The sequence below is a fragment of the Lactuca serriola genome, chromosome 8 (genome assembly GCF_051521515.1).
Source record: "Lactuca serriola cultivar US96UC23 chromosome 8, Lser_US96UC23_V15, whole genome shotgun sequence".
Classification (NCBI taxonomy): domain Eukaryota; kingdom Viridiplantae; phylum Streptophyta; class Magnoliopsida; order Asterales; family Asteraceae; genus Lactuca; species Lactuca serriola.
This window is the reverse complement of record NC_136415.1, coordinates 336,724,478-336,743,849: the sequence shown is the minus strand read 5'-3', so window position 1 is coordinate 336,743,849 and position 19,372 is coordinate 336,724,478.

Genomic DNA, 19,372 nt, shown 5'->3' with positions numbered 1-19,372 from the left:
CTAGACTAGTAGACGAATCAATATTCAAAACATTATTTCCAAAATTATCAACAATCATCACTGATTCATAAATCCCATTACAAGGTAATGCATTGAAATAAAAGACACCATTCAAATAAACATTAATAGAACCATTACTATTATCAAAAGAATATATGAAACCTTGTCTAAACAACCCATGAAAAGAAATAATGTTTCTTGCCATATCTGGCGAATAACAGCAATTCTCTAAATCTATTCCTAACCCATTACTTAACACTAAAGAATAAACACCGACTTTGGTCACAGGCGACGATCTTCTGTTTCCCATAATCAGGTTCATCTTCCCATGCTCCATCTCCCTACTTCTTTTTAGGCCCTGCAAATCAGAACAAATGTGGTAACCACATCCTGTATCAAGAACCCATGAAGTAGCAAATGATGAGTTATTAGATTTAATAGAATACATACCTGCAAATGTGGGCTTGATCTTCCCATCTCTTATGTCCTGCAGATATTGTGGGCAGCTTCGCTTCCAGTGGCCCTTTTGGTGGCAGTAGAAGCACTCTGCTTCTTTAGGGTCGGAAGAGGGTTTAATGGGGCCAGCTTTGGTCCCACTTGAGGACGAACCATCACGGGGTTTCCCCTTATGGTGGCTCTTACATGGAGCCTTCCTCTTTTTACCCTTTCCTTGACCTATCGCCATCACAGGAGCGGCCACAGCAGGCGACGGTGCAACGGATTTGTCTTTGAGGTTGCTTTCAGCAGTCCTCAAGAGTCCTTGGAGCTTGCTCAAGGAGACCTCCTCTTTGTTCATATGGTAGGTCATCCTAAACTGATTGTAGCAGGAGGGCAAGGAGTGGAGGATTATGTCAATAGCCAAATCCTCATCAAACTTAACATTAAGTTTGAGAAGACGATCAACATACCTCTGCATTTTCTGCATATGAGAGGTTAGGGATTCTCCACTCCCCATCTTAGCGGTGATCATGCTAGTAATGATCTCATAGCGCTCTTGCCTCGCGCTCTGGTGATACCTGTCCAGCAAATCCTGATGCATTTCATATGGATACATGTCCTCATAGGACTTTTGGAGTTCGAGGTTCATGGTGGCCAGCATGATGCAGTGAACTTTCGTGGCATCACGCTCGTGGGCCTCAAAGGCGGCCAGTTCCTCAGGAGTAGCAACATCTGGGATGATCTTCTCAAGCTTTTCATCGAGGACATATTCTTTGTCCTCGTAGTGTGTGATCATGCGAATGTACCTCATCCACTCGTTGAAGTTTGAACCATCAAATGTCACTTTCTGACACAAGTTCATCAACGAGAATGACCCAGAAGCGTTGTTGTTGTTGTTAGCAGACATCTGAAAAAGAAAGGGACAAAGCTTGATTAGAAATGAATCCCTAATTAAACACCCAAATGAGAAATTAGGGCTAGGATCCAACAACATTATTTACAACTTAGAAAGGGATGCCGTACTCTAAAAGTAAATAACTTGAAGGTAAGTGAATGACGATTCACTAATTCTCACCATGAAAAACGAAAAAGCAATTTAGGTTTTAAATGTATTGAAAACTCCTAGATCTTTGAGATTCATTGAACTTTTCAATGGCATGTTTAAATCTCGATATGCATTTCACATTTGCGACTGGGATGCCGAGGATCGCAAACAAATTTGTGAATAACCATGCGAATTAACGTGGTGCACTCAACGTCACTATCACCTAATCAATGTGCCGGTAAACCACACACGCTCCATTGATCTATGACAAACATCGAGTCACCCTTCGCTACCTATGTCATCCCCAAATTGATGTGCCGGTTAACCACACGCGCTCCATCAATGTTTGACAAGGGTACGAAGTGTAATTCCATGGATTAGCATCATTTTCACATTTTACCCTAAAGTAACTAAGAGTGGGAATTTGTAAAATAATGTAGTTACTTTAATATTTTCATTATACTTTTAATGAGGAATTAAGTGCCCTATCCTATCCGTTCGGCTAACGACCCTCCACCAGTCAAGCAAGCGGTAGATGTGAGTGTACATCCATTAAGCGCCATTTTATAGGCAGCAACCTTATACCCACCTTACAGACCGGCTTCGTGAATGAGGCCTACTAGCGATAAGACTAGCTTATTCTTATACATATATAATAATTAATCTTATAATATCATAATTGTATAAGGGTGTATTTTAAAGCATTTCAAAATACTAGTATCTTAATGTGTATTTAAAATTTTCGAATATTAAGGCTATTTAATTTAAAAATTTTAAACACCAAGAAAACTTTGATTTAATAATTATCAAAATTAAACAATTAATTTGAACTATTAAATCTTTAAGGTTTATCATAAAATTAAATTATTAATTTAATTAATCCTTTTATCCCCTAGATTTTTAAATATATGGAAAGGATAATACAAGATCTTCAATTATCTAGTTTAAACAATTAAATGGATAATCATAAAGATAGCAATATCCAAATCCCTAAAATCTTGGGATCTTATCTTGGGGGGCAAGGGATTTTCGAAATCCTTAGGGTTTCTTAACCCTAATTTTCGAAATATGGAGGCTAGGCAAAAGAGTTTTAAGAACCCTATCAAAAATCGCCAACTAGGGTTTTGCAACCCTAATTTGCGAAAATCACCAAGCCTTAGGGTTTACTTGCCATAAACCCTAATTTGTCAAATTCATAATATGCATCAAATCCAATTGAAAACAAAAAACCAATGGCTCTGATACCACTGATAGGTTTAATACAAACAATCCTATGTGTGCATGCAACCCTAGTTGGATCTATGTTTTCACTATGAGACATACAACTTTATGAACACAAAATAAACCCTGGCATGCTTCTATAATTTTCGAAAATTACATAGAAGTGTAGTAGACATACCTTTGTTGTTATATAGCAATAACAACTAGTTTCCTTGATCTCTTGAACTCTCTTGAACTCTTGAAAGCAAGCACCACAATTGTAGTGCCTCTAATGGCTCACAAACACCTTGAAGCAAGAAGGCAACTAAGAGAGAGAAGGGAATGATGCTAATTTCGGCCCTAGGGTTCCCTTGGAATCAAGTGGCCTTAAATTGAAGCATAGGGCATGTATTTATACTATAGGGTGCTAGGGTTTTAGTCTAAACCCTAATGGACAGCTTAGCCACCAAGCAACCCAAGGAACCTTATGGAATAAGGCCTTGGACGAAAATATGATGATCCTTCATCATAATTTCGTTCCCCCTTAGTCCATTAGGTTTCCTAGCCCAAAACTCAACTATCACACATTTGACAGTTTATACCCCTTTATTTAATTAATCTCTTTTAGTCACCAAATTAATTCCTAATTAATTTATGACTAATACTAATCAAATAAATATGATTTCTCCTTTAATATATTATTCTTATAATATATAAATAAATCATAATATCTCCTCTCTCTTATCAAATTACCTTGTCAAGTTGCTTTGGTGAAGGCAACCCAAAAGGACCATGCACACTCGGGTCAAGTATATACCAAATATGGTTACTGACTTAGACACTAATCCAACAGTCTCCCACTTGGATAAGTCTAGTAACTATATCTCACGTATAACTTCCGTACCCGATAGCAATCGTAGCTTTCAATAGCCGCTGTCAACTCTGACCAATAATCTGTCCTTCAGATAAGGGATCATATAATCCTCTGTTCTAGATATCATGCTAACAATACTTATTGTCTAGCACTCTATTTCTTGATCTCTGATCTGTTCGACATAGAACTCAGTTGAACACATCAACTTTATCCTGACCGGGCCCGACACATAAGTCAAACCAAATCATCAAGTGGCCGAGATATCGCTTTTATCCTCATAGAATAAAAGGAACAGAAAAACGTTGACTAATATGCCTTTATCATTTACTAGTTAAACCACACACAATAATACGTTTTATAACATCAAGTTACTGATGTGTTTTCGCATTATCAATGTATAATCAACTAGCAAACAATAACCATATCTCTAGGTTTAAAGATTATATGATATTATCATCTTGCGATCACTTGTGATAACATTCATGAAGTAATACCAGCAAGTGTGGGTCTATTTCAATGCTCAATACAAATTTGAGGTGCAACATTTGAGGCACTAAGCTTTCTGAAGCCAAGGATTGATTGTTATTGCTATATAACAATCAATGGTAAGATCTAAACCCTATTTTATGTTAATATGATTAACTGTATGCTAGATCTAGGGTTTATAGCTTTGGATATTCAATTGCATGTTCATTAGATAAACTAGATCCAAAAGCTATTAGGGTTTGCATGTACACCATAGGAATGATGTTTTGCTCAAAACCCATCAGTGGTATCAGAGCCATGGTTGTTTGTTTGATGTATTTGATACTATTATGGATTATCCTTGCTTAAAATTTGAAATTTAGGGTTTCTAGGGGCTGCACTCGCCGAGTCCATAGATGAACTCGCCGAGTCCATGGTGAACTCGTTGAGTCCATGCCTGACTCGACGAGTCAGCTGGTTGGAAAGAGGGAAAATTGGGATTTTGTGCTTCTTTGGCTGTGGGATAGTTACCAAAACGTCTTTTATTGATATAAATCAGATTTTTATGATATTGGGTGATTATCTTTACCAAAATTAAAGATAACTTCATATTAGTTAAATAATTATTTCCTTATATGATTAGATTTAATTATTTGAATTATTTGGTGAATTATCTTGCAAGAATTTGGATTAGGTCAAATTAGATAACCACCAATTAATTGTTAATTGTCTTATTTGAATTTTGTGATCTAGAATATTCTTGATAAAGTTTGGAAAAAGTTTCAAATTAATCCCTTTAGGTTTTATAGTTTAAATTTGAACTTAAAAGTTTTGTTTTGGAAATTTAAATAAGTTAAACCCTAATGTTTTGAAATGTTTCAAAACTTGCCCACAAGTTTTGGAATTTAAAAGTTGATTAAAAGTTTAATTTAGAAATGTTAAATTCTAAAATCCTAGTATTGCTTTGAAAAGTTCAAATCACACCCTTATGGTTTTATTAATTAATTAAAGTGTATAATTAAAGGAGATTTAATAAACCTATAAAGTTTTGGTTTACAGTATTTTAAAAGTATAAAATACACCCTATACTATATATATATATATATATATATATATATATATATAACATTAAAAGTCTAGTATTATATATGTATGAGTAAACAGTCAGTCTTACCATTAGTCAGCCTCATTCACGAAGCTGGTCTATAAGGGGTGTTTAAGGAAATTGCCTATAAAATGACGATTGAATGGGTATCCACTCTTACCCACCGCACTCTTGACTAGTGGAGGGTCGTTAGCCGAACAGGTAGGATAGGACAGAAACCTTCCATTATAAGTATAATGAAGTATAAAAGTAACTAAATGCTTTTTCAAAATTCCTAATGTTAGTTACTTTAGGCAAAAGTGAATTGATGCAGTTCCATGAAATTACACTTTGTGCCCTTGCGAAGACGTTAGTGGAGCGTGTGTGGTTAACCGGCACACTAAATGGTTCTAAGCAAAGGTAGCAAAGGGTGACTCATTGTTTGTCATATTTCGGTGGAGCGTGTGTGGTTAACCGACAAATCGAATAGGTGACTATAACATTTGGGGGCACCATGTAAGTTTGCATGGTTATTCACACCCTGTTTTGTGATCCTCGGCATCCCAGTCACAAATCGAGGGGCATATCGAGATTTAAACATGCCATTGAAAAGTTCAATGAATCTCAAAAGATCTAGGAATTTTCAATAGATTTAAAACTTCATTTTTTTTTTGTTTTTCATGGTGGAAATTGGTAAATCGTCATTTACCTACCTTTAAATATTTTGCAACTAGATTACGACATCCCTCTTCTAGGTTGTAGAGTATTGTGTTGGATCCTTGCCTCGATGTTTGATTTGGGTGTCACATCGAGGATCCTAATCAACTTAACTTTAATTTTCTCCCGTTTTGTAGATGTCAAAGTATGACAAATATGGTCTTCCCAAATCCCATGGAACAAGATTTCCACATGAAGATGATATTCCACGATTCAATCGAGGAACAAGAGATCATGCTTCACTTCCTCCACTTCCTCCAATTATTCTCCCTAACCCACAAATTCGAAGGCTTGAAAAGTTCAAGCTCACTCAAGCCCTTTTGGCAAGTAAACATGGAAAACCTGTGTGTGTACACGTCTCAGAGATAAAGTCGCACATTGATAGGTTAAGGATGTTGGGTGTCGAGATTTCAGGTAAGTTGGCTGTTGACTGGGTTCTTCAGTCGCTTCCTGAATCATATAGTGAGTTTGTTAGAGAGTACTATATGACAAATCATGAAGTGACCATCATTGATTTGACCTATTTGCTTATAGCGGCTGAATCAGCAATGATTTGGCGAGCTAGTTGTCACACCCCAAAACCGGAACGACGGAAACGTTCTGGGGCGGAGGACGTCATGTAATGTATCACAACAATGTAAAGTAGTAAACAATCAACAACATCATCCATTTCATTAATAGTATCATTTTAGTTACAAGTGTGTTCTTTCATAGTATAAGACAACATAATGAACAATCAAAATAAAAGACGAGTCTGAATTGCTCCGTCTTCACAAAACCTGGTCGTCGTACCTATCTATTTGTGACCTGAGAATACAAGTTATTTTGAAAGCGAGTATCAACCAAAAAGCTGGTGAATTCATAAGTATTAATGTGTCTTTTATTTGTAAAACTTGTAATGAAAGTCTTGACATTGTTTTGAAAGAAAGTTCGTACAAGTGTGGAACTGTTTGTAAGTAATGGAAAGCGTTTGAAAAACCCTAGAAAATCCCTATGATTTCTATTAGTACAAAGAGTAGTCTTCTACCAAGACTAGACTGTTTTGAAAGTAACAAAGATGGTTTTTCCTTTGTATGACTACTATTAACAGTATATGTAGTCTACCTCATCGTTTATGTGAATGTATCACAAAATAAAAGTAATGGGAAAAATATAGCCATGTAAGTGTTACCTTTTGTATTAGGATCAACCCGACATCGCGACTGCTGAAAAAGTAATAACCTTGGACGTCCGTAGATGTTCATTTTCCTCTGTAGCTAACAGCAGGGCATAGGAATGGTAGTCCCATAAAGGTACCCTAATATAAGTATTAAGCGTAGGCATCCATAGATGTTCATTACCACTATTGCTAACAGTTGGGTGTCGGAATGGTTAGTCCCGTCTAGTAAGTAAGTAGTCTTCTCACGAGACCCGCTGTAAGCAAGTAATAATATGATTGGTAGTCCCTATTCTACATTTGGAACTAAAGGTGACTTCCGCAACGAATCGCTAGGTCGAAATCCATATTTATTACCAAATCATATATAAGCCCAAACTATACCTATAATAGCTCACAAGGATATATGAACGTATACCTTTGCTACCCAAAGGTACTGAACTGACTGACTAGAACTATTATGTCCGTATATGTACACATGATATATAACTAATATTTAGACGACCTTCGGACGGACATCCCAACGAGGAAAAGGAAATAAAGCGGGTAGCCTTCCTAAGTCCTTTAAACATTACTTATATAACTATACATATACAGGCATGCTTTTAACAAAGTATCTATGTAAAGGTATCCAAGTAAGTGTATCCATGTAAGTGTACTCAAGTAAGTGTATCCATGTAAGTGTATTCAAGTAAGTGTATCCCTTCATATATCATTTAGTATAGACTCATGAATGAACTGACTCTGGTGTATTCCTTGTACTTGGAATGGTAAGTAGTATCTCCTAACTATACCTATAATAGTTACTAGTAAGGTAAAAGTATACCGAAGGTATACCTTTGCTAGCCAAAGGTACTGAACTGACAGAGGGTACTTTTTGTTGGGTTTTGAGCATTCTAACACTCCTAAGTGTACATGCAACCCTAAATACCTTGGATCTATGTTTTCTCTATTATACATGCAAATAAGAACTTCCAAGGTATTATCCTAATCTAGCATACAAAACAATAACTATAGCAAGATAGAGTACATACCTCTTTGATGTAGAAAGTCTTCATGAAGCTTGAGTGCCTAGTGCCCCAAGTGTGACACCTCAAATGGAATCACAATCATCAAAACACTTGGAATGACTTGAGAGAATTCTACACTCATCAAAATCGGCTAGCCCTCTCTAGAATCATACTAGTGTGATTCTAGTTGCCAATTTTGTCAAGAATAAGATCTTTATATAGTGTTACAATTAGGGTAAACCCTAACTGTCATGACTTTCCATTTCCTTGGATCCATGGGTACAAATACACCATGGAGCATCCATGGACCATCCTATGGGTTTTAGCCCAACTTGATTATCCATGGAGCATTAGCCCACTATACAAGTATGGATGATTTACACAATCAACCCATATATTTAATTAGTCTTCTTTTGATCACTTAATTAATCCTAGATTAATTCTTGATCAATACTAATTAAATAATCTCATTATTCTTATTATTAATATACTAGAACTTATAATATATTAATAACCATAAGTGTCTTATTTCTCTCATCCAAGTGCATGATGGTATGCAACCCAAATGGACCATGCCGGGTCGGGTCAAGTCTTACCAATTATAGTTATGGACTTAGACATTAATCCAACAGTCTCCCACTTGGATAAGTCTAAAACTATTATTGTGTATGACTTCAGGAACCAACCGACAATCATAGCTCTCAAAAAGCTTCTGTCGAACTCTGACCTTGTAGATGAACTCTGACCTTTGTCAGTGACTTGTCCATTAGATAAGGGATCATATATTCCTCCATTCTAGATATCATATGGACTGAGACATGGATTATAATCATTCTATCTGTCCATTTGTTGTTTCCCGATTTCCGATTTATGACGACTGACTAATTGAACAAATCAAATCAGTCCTGGCCCGGCCGAGCACTTCCATTTGTCATCATCAAATCATCGAGGGGCCCACAGATATCGCTTTTATCCCGAAGGTAAAAGGAACGGATAAACTTCGACTCATATGGCTTGTTCTACTACTTGTTGAATCATACACAAAGGCACGTTTTATAGCACCGAGTTACCAAATGCGGTTTCGTGCAATCAATGTACTATCAACTCATAGTAACAACTCATATCTCTAGGTTTGAAGAATATAAGATATTATCGTCTCATGATCACTCGTGATAAGACCCATGAAGTGATTCCAATGAGCGCGGGTTGAATCCAATACTCAGAACTTATGAGCACTCATGAGTGTTGTAGCCCTTTGTCCAACACCTTAGACCTCTACAAGCCAACTCATGACAGTCTTAATTCATATCTACTTCCAACATATGACCGACTGTGGATAGTTTGAATAACTTAGTCATTCCGAAAGAATAACCCAGTTTATTCGGGAAGTCAAAACATGCAAAATGAAACACAATAATAATTGAATCCAATATGGTATCAACCCTTTGAACATAAATAAAACACCTTTTATTTATCACCATATGATTACACATTATTCATTGTATACTGTTTCAGCTATCAACTTTATTCTTGAATTTAAAACAACAGTTGTCCCATGCTCCAAGCATGTACACTATGTTTTCTTAAACACTAGTCATGCCATACACCAAGTATGCATACTATGTTTGTCTATGATCTTTACTTTGTGAACTAGATCAATTGAACATAGCTTCAACGATTCTCTTTTCACACTCCCAAATCCTTACTGCAAATGCAAGAATTCCAAATTCATGCCATTTACTGAAATCTGTTAGATTCTAAACTTATATGCATTGATCCTCTCGTAATGATTATGCACAAAGTCATAAAGACTTGGCAACAATCATTACAGAGTATTCCAAAGGAGATCAGCTCCTTGGAAACATCCTTCTTGCATTAAGTTTCCTTAATCTTACACAGATTGAAAATTCTAACTTTGAAACATTTCCAGATTCCAATCTGACTTATCACTTCTGAACAAGAGTTGCCTCCTTACAGATTATGTCAATATGGTCCTTCCAGAATTATCACTATACTTCCAACTGTCATTGAGCAACCAATCTTTGGTAAACCTTAGATTGTCCTCGACAATTGTTTAATCCTTTTAGTCATATCCAGTTCTAAACCTTTTCCCTTCTTAATGCCCCAGGCATTTGGAAAATTTTAGAACGGATGATTATAGCACATGTAATCGATCCTATATCCAAAGCATATGGGACATGATTCATGATGTCTCACATAAAGACTAAACCAGTCTTTTGCTATAATATGTCCATTTCAATTTGCCAAGTTCTCATAATTCAGATTATGAAAAGGGATGTCGTAATCATAGTCGAATTTTAGAACGCAAATAATGGACTCATATACAGAATTTCCTTATGTTGAGCCATTCCAACATGAAATTCATATATATATCCCTGACTAAATGATTAAAACCTCACAATCTAAGCTTATAGATTTGATATGAAGTATAATTTCCTCTCCCTTAATTATAGCAAAACAACTTTTTCCCAATTGAAACTTTTGTTTTCTATAATTAACATTGCTAACTTGCAATACTTATCATATTTATCATGCTCCCACTAACATGATGATTATTAGCATAACACTTATGCTCCCACTAGCTCTGACATGTATTCAGAAATCAGCTAACTTTCTTCCAAAGTTCAGATTTCTGATACTAGATTGTTTTGATAAGACCTTATCAAAAACATACACCTTCCCTTAGATAGCACACTTGTGTGTCTAAACAGTTATGAAGAGGTATGCCGTAATCATAATGGTTAGACCTTTTTGCCACTTCTCACAAGTCCAAATTAGTGTGCCGGTTAACCACACGCGCTCCACTAACGACTTTGAGAATGCAAATATCACAATTGCTATCTAGATAAAATCTACTTAGTGAAAGTGTTTCCTCACCATCATTTTCATGAATCTGAGAGAAACCTTATGACACTTAGATTTACTGGTGTATGTGTTCTTATCCATGTGAATTGTCAAAATCATAGTCACAAGACAAGGATAATGACAAATCCAAACTCATATGGACTGAACTCAATCTTAATTTCTTGCCACCTGGCAGCTCAAGGGCCTACCATTGCTTCCAAGTTGTTATGCAACACATTGAGAACTCTAAGAACTCATATGCAAAGTCAACTTTAACTGGAATGGGCACAAAATATGTCAACACGATAGGTTATAAACCTCAAGTCGTGTGCTAGTGAAGAACTTCAGGTTTTATTCTTGATTAGTTCTTGAGACTTTCAAGACCTTTAAGACTCCCACTGTCCTCTTGACCTATAAGACTCCCTTGTCAAATATCCAAGAGATAGTGTGGATTCTAATCAAGACAAACACTTCACACAATTGGCCTTAGTTGGTCTTTGTTTTATCCAAAACATCACAACTTACCAATTTCAAATGTACAAGAGTAGAAAACTTTTACTCTTACATTTGACAAGTGTTTTAAACCTTCTTTTGAGACATGTCACTCAAGTTACAATCTTGGAGTATGACTCTAAGACTTGTATTGGAACGAAGTATGACTCATCTTCTTGATTTAACCATTTCAACAATTCAAGTTCCTCTTCTTAGTCATAAGAATGCACTAAGATTTCCTTAGAGAACTAATTTTGACATGGTTTCTTAATCATTAAGATGATCACAAAACTGATACTAAAGTACTCTCCCATCTTTTCAGATATGAGAAACTTTTATCCTTCTGCCTAATTTGATTCTTCTTATTCGCTCTACCATACATTGGAACCTTTTCCAATGTCTCAGAGTTACACTTAAGCTTGTAAGTATAATCATATTTACTGAACTTAAGTAAATCATGACGAATAGTTTTATCAATCTTTTTGTGGTGGACTTGACCAGTGCACAAGAATGTGTACTCGATCCCTTAGTCCTTTACTTGACTCACACATCCATGTGAACAAGTAATTAGTCTTAATTTTCCAAAACTTGAAAGTTCTCATTCATCATGCTATACAACTTGCATGACTCCAAGTTTCGGTCCAATTGAAACTTGGGTGATGAGAATCTTTCCTTATTTGGTAAATTTAGACATTACCACAAATGAAAGAATCAATTTCATATTTTCCACTCTTGCTGTTAATGGAATCTTATAAGCAACAATTTTTCCTCAAATGGCATTGTAAGGATATTTTAAAATAAATAAAATCAAAATTTTCCTTTTATTTTAAAACTTTGCGGAAAAACTTATCCTTACAATCCATATGAAAACTTGTTGTTATCTATTCATAAGCAATATCTCATAACTCCTGAGAAGTAGCTCAAGAATCCGATCTTCAAACTATGCGATAGAAATCCATCTACGCCATCAGATTCAACATATTCTTTCTTTAAGTTTCTTCACTTTTTCTTTGATTCTTAAAACATCACCATGTGACCCAGTCACATCATGTATCAAGAATCTCAGAATATAAACTTAACAGAGTTAGATAGTGGACTTTACCTGAAGTAGAGTCAAACTTATTGACTTTAACATCCTTAGGTAAATTTGGCAGCTTCGTGACCAATGCCCCTTCCTTTGGCAATATAAACATATGGACCCTTTGATAATGGTACACGAGACTATCACAGACTTAGCTTTTCTCTTTACCATTTGGTCAACCAATTTGACTATGGCCGATCCCTTTCCATTGGGAAGAGAATGCTTTACTGGATATCCAATGTCATCATTGTCAATGTCCATAAAGTTTTAGGAAGTTGATCTTAGCAAATCGATAAGATCTTTAAGGGTCTTGTCATAGTCTGTTTCATAGGTGTCCCAAGGAACTCACTATGTGACTTAGAAAGTGATTGAACCACCAACTTTCTCAAGACTTTGACACCCAACTCTCCCGGCTTGTCAATATGTGACTACATCTCCAAGATGTGCTCACACCTAGACCTTGCCTTGCCAATAGGGCTTGAGTGACCTTAAACTTTTCAAGAACTTGTGGGTTGGGGAGAATAATTGGAGGAGGTGAAAGAAGTATGATTTCCAAAGGACATCATCTTCATTTAGGAAACCTTGTTTCACTAAATTTGGGAAGATCATAGGTGTCTATTACAGACATCTTTTGGGAGATATTCAAGATAGTTGATTTAAAGTCCTTAATATGACACCCAATATGAAATATTAAGGCTAGGACCCAACAAACTATTTTATAACTTAGAAGAGGTATGCCGTAATCCAAGCTATAAAATATTTGAAGGTAGGTGAATGACGATTCACCAATTTCCACCAAGATAAACGAAATGAATTATTAGGTTTTAATTGGTTTTGAAACTCCTAGATCTTTGAGATTCATTGAACTTTTCAAAGGCATGTTTCAATCTCGAGTGTGCCCTTCAGGTTTTGTGACTGGGATGCCGAGGATCACAAAACAAGGTGTGAAGTAACCATGCAAATCACTTGGTACCCTTAATAAATTACCCCTCAATCGATGTGCCGGTTAACCACACACGCTCCATCGATACTATGATAAATATTAAGTCACCCTTTACCTACCTTGTTAAGTCCAAGTTAGTGTGCCGGTTAACCACACACGCTCCACTAACGACTTAGACAAAGTGTAAAGTGTAATTTCATGGGTTAGCACCTTATTCACATTTTTCCTAAGTAACTAAGATTGGGTATTATTAAGAGTTTAGTTACTTAGTATTATCATTAATACTTTTAATGAAGGGAGAATTCTAGTCCTGTCAAACCCGTTCGGCTAACGACCCTCCACCAGTCAAGCAAGCGGTGGGTGAGAGTGGACACCCATTAAGTTGCCATTTTATAGGCAACAACCTTATACCCACCTTATAGACCGGCTTCGTGAATGAGGCGTACTAGCGGTAAGACTGACTTTACTCTTATACATATATATATTATTAACTTATAATATTATAAAGTATAAGGGTTGAATTTTAACTTTTAAAATTCTAAGGGCTAACTTGGAATTAAAGTATTCATAAGGAACACTTTTCAAATTCCAAAACTTGAGGGCAAGTTTTGAAACTATTCAAAACTAATTAATTCCATAACTTATGTGTTTAAAGTAGTTTTAATCCAAAAACTCTTCAAGTTCCATAACTTGAGGACAAGTTATGGAAGACTTTAAACTAATAAAAGAACTAACTTTTTCTTTATTTTGTAACTTATGGATTTAATTATGGTTACATATTTTTCTTTAATGAAGTGACTCTTGAACTTCCATAACTTGAGGACAAGTTATGGAGTCATAAAAAATTATTCAATGACACAAGACTCTTCATTTTGTAACCATTGCCAACTTTTATGAATTTTATGAGTCTTTAATGTGACTCTTCATGTAACTTGAGGACAAGTTACACAAACACATTTTATACTCAACTCTTAGATTAAAATGGATTGAAAACAACTATTTCACTCAACATTTCTATTAATCTAAACAACTCATAAGAACAAGATAATCAAATCAAACTTTTTCATGTAATTAGTCTAAACCTTAAACTAATACAAAACATGAATCTATTGACAATTATCTTTGAAAATGGATTAGCATGAACATTACCACACCAAAAACAAGTTTATAAGTTCAAAAACAACTTAGGGTAATGTTCCTAGTCCATTTCTAGCCAAAAACCTCGAATATATGCTGTCTGGGGCTCCTACTCGGCGAGTGGCATCAACCTACTCGGCGAGTAGGATGATTTTACTCATGTACTCGGCGAGTTCATCAGTGGACTCGGCGAGTACAGTGCCCAGAAAGCCAGAAAATCGAGTTTTTCAGCATTTTTCAGCAATTTGCATCAAGTATAAGAGAAAGCAAGCCTAGGCTCTGATACCACTGTTGGGTTTTGAGCATTCTAACACTCCTAAGTGTACATGCAACCCTAAATACCTTGGATCTATGTTTTCTCTATTATACATGCAAATAAGAACTTCCAAGGTATTATCCTAATCTAGCATACAAAACAATAACTATAGCAAGATAGAGTACATACCTCTTTGATGTAGAAAGTCTTCATGAAGCTTGAGTGCCTAGTACCCCAAGTGTGACACCTCAAATGGAATCACAATCATCAAAACACTTGGAATGACTTGAGAGAATTCTACACTCATCAAAATCGGCTAGCCCTCTCTAGAATCATACTAGTGTGATTCTAGTTGCCAATTTTGTCAAGAATAAGATCTTTATATAGTGTTACAATTAGGGTAAACCCTAACTGTCATGACTTTCCATTTCCTTGGATCCATGGGTACAAATACACCATGGAGCATCCATGGACCATCCTATGGGTTTTAGCCCAACTTGATTATCCATGGAGCATTAGCCCACTATACAAGTATGGATGATTTACACAATCAACCCATATATTTAATTAGTCTTCTTTTGATCACTTAATTAATCCTAGATTAATTCTTGATCAATACTAATTAAATAATCTCATTATTCTTATTATTAATATACTAGAACTTATAATATATTAATAACCATAAGTGTCTTATTTCTCTCATCCAAGTGCATGATGGTATGCAACCCAAATGGACCATGCCGGGTCGGGTCAAGTCTTACCAATTATAGTTATGGACTTAGACATTAATCCAACACTTTTATGTCTATATATGTATAAATGATATATAACTAATAGTTGAATGACCTTCAGACGGATACTCGATACCCTACCAGACCACATCCCAACGAGGAAAAGGAAATAAAGCGGGTTAGCCTTCCTAAGTCCTTCAAGCATTACTTATATAACTATACATATACAGGAATGCATTTGATAATATAAAAGCATAAAAGGAGTTTTATAAAACCTTTGAAAAAGATTAATATCTAAGAGAAGTTTGACTTGATGTTGGTTTATAAAACGGTTTGACAATATTTTGTTTGAATAAACAGTTTATGTAAAGCCCGAAAAATAGATCTACCAATGATCAAAGACGAATAACAGAAGCAAAGATGAAACAATAAGCAATATAACAAAACGAACCAAGCTTGCATACGCCTTAAAGCAATAAAATGTCAGATACAACTTGGAGAAAACACGAAGGCATCAACAACCTTTAAAGTCTGACACAACGCCCTATTTATAGCCAAGACTTACAACCGCAAGGAGTTTACGGCCGTAAACACATACCAACCGTAAACTAGACAAAATTGACTTTTTACACAATCACTACCACTAATCAGTATACCTAGACCAAACCATTAGACAGGGTCTTTCAATCTCCCCCTTGGTTTGGACTAGCTCGAGCCCATTCCTTTGTTGACAATCATCACGTCCATCTGGCCCATCGCTCCATTCCATATTCTCTTGCTTAGAATCTCCGCGATCATCGTTGTGTACACCTTGGCTCCTTCCTCATAAATATCTTCAACAACTTTAATTTGAAAGTTGCTAAGATAGTGAATATCCCATTTCCTGAACTGTAGCAAGTCTCTGCGATCGTACAAACGAATACACCCATTCTTAAGCTTGATAACAGCTCCCGATGTGTTTTCATCATAGACCCAACATTCCAAAGAACTAAGAGATCCATCTTGATAGCCTTGAAGTATAGGAAACTGCTTGACTTGTTTAGTTGTTGGCCACATCACTACCTCCAACGGCTTGTCAGTAGACGGTTCCAAGACATCTGGGTGTTCAATTACAACTGACTCTGCTGTCGGCATCGATGGAAATCCTTTCTTCACTTGATCATCCAGAAAGTGTTTAAACTGAGTAACCTGAGGAGTGTTAAAAAGATTGATAAACGTATTGGGTTTTGAGCATTCTAACACTCCTAAGTGTACATGCAACCCTAAATACCTTGGATCTATGTTTTCTCTATTATACATGCAAATAAGAACATCCAAGGTATTATCCTAATCTAGCATACAAAACAATGAGTGTAACAAGATAGAATACATACCTCTTTGATGTAGAAAATCTTCATGAAGCTTGAGTGCCTAGCCCCAATAGTGTGGAAGCATCAAATGGAATCACAATCACCAAAACACTTAGAATAACTTGAGAGAACTCTACAACTCATGAAATCGGCTAGCCCTTTCTTACTCTCACTCACTAGTCGCCGATTTTGGTCAAGAATAAGATGCTTATATAGTTAGGGTTACACCATGTAAACCCTAATTGACATGGCCTTTCATTTCCATGATCCATGGGTACAAATACACCATGGAGCATCCATGGACCATCCTATGGGTTTTAGCCCAACTTGATTATCCATGGAGCATTAGCCCACTATACAAGTATGGATGATTTACACAATCAACCCATATATTTAATTAGTCTTATTTTGATCACTTAATTAATCCTAGATTAATTCTTGATCAATACTAATTAAATAATCTTATTATTCTTATTATTAATATACTAGAACTTATAATATATTAATAACCATAAGTGTCTTATTTCTCTCATTATAGTCTATCCAAGTGCATGATGGTATGCAACCCAAATGGACCATGCCGGGTCGGGTCAAGTCTTACCAATTATAGTTATGGACTTAGACATTAATCCAACAGTCTCCCACTTGGATAAGTCTAAAACTATTATTGCGTATGAATTCAGGAACCAATTGGCAATCGTAGCTCTTAAAAGCTTCTGTCGAACTCTGACCTTGTAGATGAACTCTGACCTTTGTCAATGACTTGTCCATTAGATAAGGGATCATATATTCCTCCATTCTAGATATCATATGGACTGAGACATGGATTATAATCATTCTCTCTGTCCATTTGTTGTTTCCCGATTTCCGATTTATGACGACTGACTAATTGAACAAATCAAATCAGTCCTGGCCCGGCCGAGCACTTCCATTTGTCATCATCAAATCATCGAGGGGCCCACAGATATCGCTTTTATCCCGAAGGTAAAAGGAATGGATAAACTTCGACTCATATGGCTTGTTCTACTACTTGTTGAATCATACACAAAGGCACGTTTTATAGCACCGAGTTACCAAATGCGTTTTCGTGCAATCAATGTACAACCAACTCATAGTAACAACTCATATCTCTAGGTTTGAAGAATATAAGATATTATCGTCTCATGATCACTCGTGATAAAATCCATGAAGTGATTCCAATGAGCGCGGGTTGAATCCAATACTCAGAACTTATGAGCACTCATGAGTGTTGTAGCCCTTTGTCCAACACCTTAGACCTCTACAAGCCAACCCATGACAGTCTTAATTCATATCTACTTCCAACATATGACCAACTATGGATGGTTTGAATAACTTAGTCATTCCGGAAGAATAACCTAGTTTATTCGGGAAGTCAAAACATGCAAAGTGAAACACAATAATAATTGAATCCAATATGGTATCAAAACCTATGAACATAAATAAAACACCTTTTATTTATCACCATATGATTACACATTATTCATTGTATACTGTTTCAGCTATCAACTTTATTCTTGAATTTAAAACAATAGTTGTCCCATGCTCCAAGCATGTACACTATGTTTTCTTAAACACTAGTCATGCCATACACCAAGTATGCATACTATGTTTGTCTATGATCTTTACTTTGTGAACTAGATCAATTGAACATAACTTCAATGATTCTCTTTTCACACTCCCAAATCCTTACTGCAAATGCAAGAATTCCAAATTCATGCCATTTACTGAAATCTGTTAGATTCTAACCTTATATGCATTGATCCTCTTGTAATGATTATGTACAAAGTCATAAAGACTTGACAACAACCATTATAGAGTATTCCAAAGGAGATCAGCTCCTTGGAAACATCCTTCTTGCATTAAGTTTCCTAATCTTAAACAGATTGAAAATTCTAACTTTGAAACATTTCCAGATTCCATTTTGACTATCACTTCTGAACAAGAGTTGCCTCCTTACAGATTATGTCAATATGGTCCTTCCAGAATTATCTACTTCCAACTGTCCTTGAGCAACCAATCTTTGGTAAACCTTAGATTGTCCTCGACAATTGTTTAATCCTTTTAGTCATATCCAGTTCTAAACCTTTTCCCTTCTTAATGCCCCAGGCATTTGGAAAATTTTAGAACAGATGATTATAGCACATGTAATCGATCCTATATCCGAAGCATATGGGACACGATTCATGATGTCTCACATAAAGACTAAACCAGTCTTTTGCTATAACATTTCCATTTCTATTTGCCAAGTTCTCATAATTCAGATTATGAAAAGGGATGCCGTAATCATAATCGAATTTTAGAACGCAAATAATGGACCCATATACAAAATTTCCTTATGTTGAGCCATTCCAACATGAAATTCATATATATATCCTTGACTAAATGATTAAAACCTCACGATCTAAGCTTATAGATTTGAGATGAAGTATAATTTCCTCTCCCTTAATTATAGCAAAACAACATTTTCCCAATTGAAACTTTTGTTTTCTATAATTAACATTTCTAACT